Raw genomic sequence first — 7024 nt, forward strand, 5'->3', positions numbered from 1 at the left:
ATGTTTCGATAAGTCAAATGAAATTTGATACTGATTTCATTTTTACAAAATAGTTTTGCTGATTTTTAGTATTCCTTTGTGGGACAAGTTATACTAAGACTACTTCAAAAATGCAATTGCCATTTGGAATAGACTTGTTAATACAGAGTTTTTACAACCTTTTGCAAACAATTCAAATAGAATTACTCTTAGGAAAACCGACAAAGTGTGAGGTAATTTGAAAAAGGTATAATACCAAAAAGTAACATGAAGAACAAGCAATAACAGCTTCTTCTGAAAGTTACTTTCACTTGTGTACATTATATGTACTGGTATGTGTGATCAGATCCATCATGTAAATTCAGAGATATATTCATCTAATATCAGGAAGATCAGCGGTAAAAAACATACCACCGGTAGCTTTGGGATAAAATATTTAAAAATTCTATGTACCGGTGTGTTGTATATGAAAATAAAACATCAGTGTGTGTGTGTGTGTATGTGTGTAAAAATTGTTACAATCCCTTTGAGTTGAGTTCAATTGTATTCGCTTATTAACAATTTATATGCAAGCTGGTTTTTACTCATATTTATACATAAAAATATATTTTATATTTATCAACTACATAATAAACACACGCCTAAACGAGCACACACAAACACAAAATTTGTTTTAATATTTTACTCTTTAAAATATGGATATAAATTACCACGCATTATTGTTATTAGTGTATTAAGTCTCTAAGCAGTGTAACTTCAAATCAATAAATTCTATCGGGATGACTCGTAGGTAAGGTATTGATCACTTTCTCACTTTTTTGCTTAAAAAACTTAAGACTAAGAGCGTCGACCAAGTTTGTATAGACAGATTTTTATACAATAAAACTTAAGAGCGACTCTCTCAGCGCGGCTGCATAGGGGAAAAGCTGCCTGAGAATATTATCACAGATAATCCCACATAAATTACTTTTATATAATTGAAAACAAAGTGATATGAAAAAGTCTAAAAGAACCTTATAATTTAGGTAAGACTAAAAATTGAGTATCCGTTTGTAATATTAAAAAGAAGTTTTAAATAAATCCACATGTATGTGCATACATGGTACATATAACAAAATACATATTTTTCAAGTTTTCTATCTGTCCGTCTGTTAGTCCTAGCTAATCTAAAAAATCCTATACCTAATAAGGTAACATAATAAGGTAAAAATTAAAATACAGCAATAACTTTTTTGTTAAATTCAAATACGTACGAAGTCGCGTGCACATCTAGCATTATCTAAATGTAAATCTAAAAAAAGAATAACCCGTGAATATACATTCAAATACAATATGGCGAACAGAAACTTCTTAATGGGACTGCCACAATGCTTCTATTTTGAAACCGCAGGACAGATTAGTCTTTGTCACAAAAACATGTTGACGCGTGGAACCGTCAGGAACATTCGCGTTTTCCGACTGCGATTTTTATGTCGCATCATATATTTTATTCAGTTTCAATTACAGTCAACATTTGATATGTGAGTTATTAATTTATATAGTAGTAAACCCTGCACAAAAATATTATTAAAAAAGTTATTAATAAAGAAGTTATATCTTCAAATTATCGTCAACGCAAAGTTCATCCTTCCTAGTCAAATGCTTTTAACTTTGCTCATAAATAAAATAAAACATATTAAAAAAAATCATTGCTCCATTAAGAGTATTACGTGATATATTAGGTTATAGAGATGATAATTAACTCGACATAGTTTGTCTAGTTGTGTTTGATGAAAAAATTCAATAACTACTTGGTGGTAGGGCTTTGTGCAAGCCCGCCTGGGTAGGTACCATGCACTCATCAGATAATCTACCGCTAAACAACAGTAAGTAGTATTGCTGTATTCCGGTTTGATGAGTGAGTGAGCCAGTGTAACTACAGGCACAAGGGACATACCATCTGAGTTCCCAAGGTGGCGCATTGACGATGTAAGAAATAGTTAATAAATTTCTTACAGCGTCATTGTCAATGGGTGATGGTGACCACATACCATCAGGTGACCCTTATGATCGTACGCCAACCTATTCCATAAAAAAACTGAGTATAATTAAAATAGTTATTCTTATTGCTTATAAGAACCTACTTAGACATTAAATTTGATTTATCAGGAACAACACACACGGGAAAATATATTCCATGCTCAATTAATAACAATATTACGACACGTAAAGAACAATGATTTTCATATGCACATTAAAGTGCGGACAGAAACGTTAGTGTGAATACACCCTAACCGTTCGCATTAAAACTGTGTTTAGATTGTATCGTCGCTTAATTCATTGCTTTTAAATAATTGAAAATGGTTTTTAATTTCAGGAAACGTAGTTTGTTTTTATATTCATCTACCTACTATTTCTTTTCAATGTTACTCATTTTCCTAAATATCAAATTTCAAGATATATTTAAAAACGTTTTAACTCATTTTATTTTTGACTTTAATGAATACTTCTGTATTTAAATTTGTGGAGGAAATTCGATTTTTAAAGTAAAGGTTTCGAGTTTTTAAATAAATAATTGTATATATTTATTAAAAAAACTATATATCCTCGAAAGAAAATCATTTTTCTATGCTATTGGTTAGTGGACGAACATATGGGCCACCTGATGGTAAGTGGTAACCACCGCCCATAGACAATGGCGCTGTAAGAAACATTAACCATTCCTTTTATCGCCAATGCGCCACCAACCTTGAACACTAAGATGTTATGTCCCTAATGCCTGTTGTTACACTGGCTCACTGACCCTTCAAACTGAAACACAACAATACCAATTGTTGTTGTTTGGCGGTAAAAGCAGTAGAATAATTGATTAGTGGGTGGTACCTACCCAGACTGGCTTGCACAAAGCCCTACCACCAAGTAAGTGTAACAATTCCTCAACGTGCTCATTATGTATTAATACCTGTTGACTTCCAAGCAGGATATATTAATTTAAATAATTGTATGAACTAACATGACTTTGTATTTTTTAAATGTTGAAAAATAATACTGAGTTTCTTGTCGGTTCTTCTCGGTAGAATCTACTTTCCGAACCGGTGGTAGCTTCACTTGATTGTAAAATGACGATTCAAAACTGCTTGTAAATGCCTACTGAATAAAGTTTATTTTGATTTTTTGAGAAGAGATCACATAAATATATTATGAGATACTTACTCCCGTTATTTATATTTATAAAATAAACATAATTGTACGTTATCCTTCATCGAATCCGTTTAAGCTTTGACGTAACCAACCTTGTCCCTTCAAAGATTTCAATTAAAACGGGAGATACGCTACCCAATATGAATAATACATCATTGTAAACCGATCAAATATTTGTATATGAAATCGGAATTTATTTTTATCGAGTAAGCTCTTTCATAAACATTTTTTAAATTGTGTTTGTAAACATGTAAACATTTCCAGTACATCGTGTAGATTAAACGTGAATTTACTATTGTTCCGAAACGCCGATATCAACGATAACAACACAATTGAATTAATATATACATATTTTGTACAGGTACGTAAATAAAATAAAACATACAAAAGGCGGTCTTATCACGTACAGAACGATCTCTTTCATACAAACTTTGAATAGAGTATACAAAATTGATTAAAGCGTTAACGAATTTAATGTTAAAATATACTTATATCGTAACAATAATAATATAATTAATGTACAAGGTAATAATTAAGACAGATGCAATTGATTTCGATCTCGCATCAAACGAAAATGTATTTTACACACACACATTTACACATAGCAAAGACGCCTTATGGAGACTCGTGATGGGGTACAAGCAATTACAAAACAAGTACAAAAGCACATATATTCTTGATTATAATTTCAGAAAGGCGATCCATAATAGTGATGGCTATATTATGGAAAAAACTGGGTACATACCATCTTATAATGGGCTATGTAAGCCCGTCTGGGTAGGTACAACCTCATCATATATTCTGCCGCCAAATAACAGTACTCAGTAGTGTTGTGAATTCGAACGATGAGAGTTACATCCGTAACTACATAAGATATTTGTTGCCAATGTTGGTGGCGCATTTGCGATGGAAAGAATGGTTTGTATTACTTACCGTTGCCAACGTTGTTGACCACTAACGATGAGTTGGCCATTTTTGTTCATTTTCAGAAATCCAAAATCCAACGAAGTCTAAGTCAGCAAAAATGAGCTGCACGATTATTTGTACCAGAGAGTTATAAAATGGTTAAGTAACATTCCTTATGTATCAAAATTTTCATCGTAGTCAAGGATTATCGATTTAACCTCCATTAAGGATAGACACAATCGTGTCACCCTTGGCCCAACCGTTACACAAGAGAACTATAACAATAATATGTAGGATTGAACAATCATTTATATGACCTCGACAAATCGCTAGGAATATCAATAAGCTTTTGAATATTCGTATTATTCTATAGGCTATGAAATTACTGTTTGTTGATTTTTTTTTTAATTATTTATATTAATGCCTAAGAACTTTTTATTAATTTAATCTATATTAATATATAGAGCTGAGTCGAGATGGCCCAGTGGTTAGCACGCGTGCATCTTAACCGATGATTGCGGGTTCAAACCCAGGCAAGCACCGCTGATTCATGTATTTAATTTGTCTTTATAATTGCCGAATATCATATGTGCCGAATTTCATTGAAATTCTGCCACATGTGCATTCCACCAACCCGCATTGGAACAGCTCTCTTTAATGGAAGGGGAGACCTTATCCCAGCAGTGGGAAATTTACAGGCTATTACTTTAATACTACTATAAATGTGAAAATATGTCTGACGCTCCTTCACGATTAAATTGCTGAACTGAATTTTATGAAAATTGCTATGAAGCAAACATGAACTCCAAAATAGGACATAAGCTACTTTTTTTGCCTGACACATGACAAACACCACCCTAAAATGCGAGCAAAGCCGCGGGCAGCTACTAGTTATTAATATTTTGTTTTATAATTTTAATAGAGTAAAATAGTACTACTGAGGTACTTGATATTTCTTATTGAAAAAAATTGTGCACCGTTCTCGCGTACGCAAGGTAGTTTGATTAAAAATAACACATCAAAAATTCTGTTCAATCCGTACCTATAATTCAATATAAATTATATTATTTTATTTATTACAACTTATAGTAAAACTAACAGAAATTAATTATCTAAATTTCAATTCAAATTTCAAAGAAAATGAAGCTCTTTTTATCTGTATTTTTATCTAAGCAATACGTTTATATTTTACACAATACCATCCTATATGAGACTTGTCACATATTAACATTTATGTTTTCGTGGTCCCCGAATAAACATCAAACATCAGAATACGTTTATTTATACAATACATAAGCGATCTGTTCAACGAATTATATACGGGTATCAAATCTCAACTATTTTCGTCTTATATATTCGTAGAAAATAGTCTGTGACGTACGGAAAAATAGAAATGATCCTATAAAGAATTCATCTTTTCATCGGATTGAATAATATATTGAATAAAAACAATCTCGTGAATTTCTTTAGTGAATTTTGTATTTTTAAAGTGAGTATTTCTTTTCCAATCACTGGTTTTGTCAATCGATACGCAAATATAAACCTCCTACGTTCAAAAAAGATTTTCGGATTTACGTATAAATGATAATACAGAGTGATTAGTTAAAGAATAATGTACATTCATCGGGCCGAGATGGCCCAGTGGTTAGAACGCGTGCATCTTAACTGATGATTACGAGCTCAAACCCAGGTAAGTACCACTGAATATTTATGTGATTAATTTGTGTTTATAATTCATCTCGAGCTCGGCAGTGAAGGAAAACATCGTAAGGAAACCTGCATGTGTCTAATTTCAAAGAAATTCTGCAACATGTGTATTCCACTCACCCGTCTAAAAATATGTTTCAAACCTTCTCAAAAGGAGAGAAGGCCCTAGCCCAACGGTGGGAAATTTACAGGCTGTTGCTGTTGTTGTTATATCTTCATCATTGCATTGTTCAATCTATGTCGGCACATCGAGATAAATCTGTGTTTTAAAAAAAAGTTGTAAGTTATAAGTTTGACGTTTGACTTTGATAGGTCACCGATATCGAAACACAGAGATTGCTTTTCGAATATTTGAAAATGCACTTTTATCTTCCCATTCATAAAATCATCCAGCATCGTCTAAATAACAGGTACCTAATATTGAAATGGACTACACATTATTCGTCAAACGATTTCGGAAATGACAAACAACAGAAATGGTTCCAACGTTCCGTTATTACCCGTCTATTTTCAATATCGGTTCGAAATTTCGAAACGAAGAAAAACCTATTGTCTTTTCATTTTTCCGTGCAAAAATACTAGCGAAAATCCACAGTTTTTGATTATTAAAGAGAAACGTCAATAACAAAGCATTCGTACGACAATATTTCATCGTGAGCTACTATCCAGCCTGATTTATAGACGTCGTAAAATCGTACGTACGTCGCCATCGAATATATCGAACAGTCTATGACGGGCGAAGCACAGATAAAAGATAAATGTATTAATATAAAATAAATAGCTGGCGTGTAATAAGTTTAACTATTATATTAAAACTTTTTAGAAAGCGATGAAAATTTTGATTATTGAATTGTCATATTAATACACAGTTGTAACAAAATAATTAATCATTGATTTTTCTTTTGCTGTCGCTACCGACTTTAAAATTATTATCTACTAGCGACTCACACCGGCCTCACATGGATACTTGATATGTATCGTTTATTATGACCAAATTACATAAAATTAATTTAAATTTTAGCCTGTATGTTATTTTGATGTATAACCTATATTGGTGTAAAATTTCATCCAAATATTTTTTTCGTAAAAGGGTAACAAACATACATCCATCCTCACAAACATTCGCATTTACAATATTAGTAGGATAATTGATGGAGAACACAAACTGTTATAACTTGCCGCGTCTTCACAGAGGCAAAGTTAGAATATTTATACAGGCTACAGGTACGTCAATGTCGACACTACAGAAAAC

Source organism: Vanessa cardui, chromosome 2 (genome assembly GCF_905220365.1).
Source record: "Vanessa cardui chromosome 2, ilVanCard2.1, whole genome shotgun sequence".
Classification (NCBI taxonomy): Eukaryota; Metazoa; Arthropoda; class Insecta; order Lepidoptera; family Nymphalidae; genus Vanessa; species Vanessa cardui.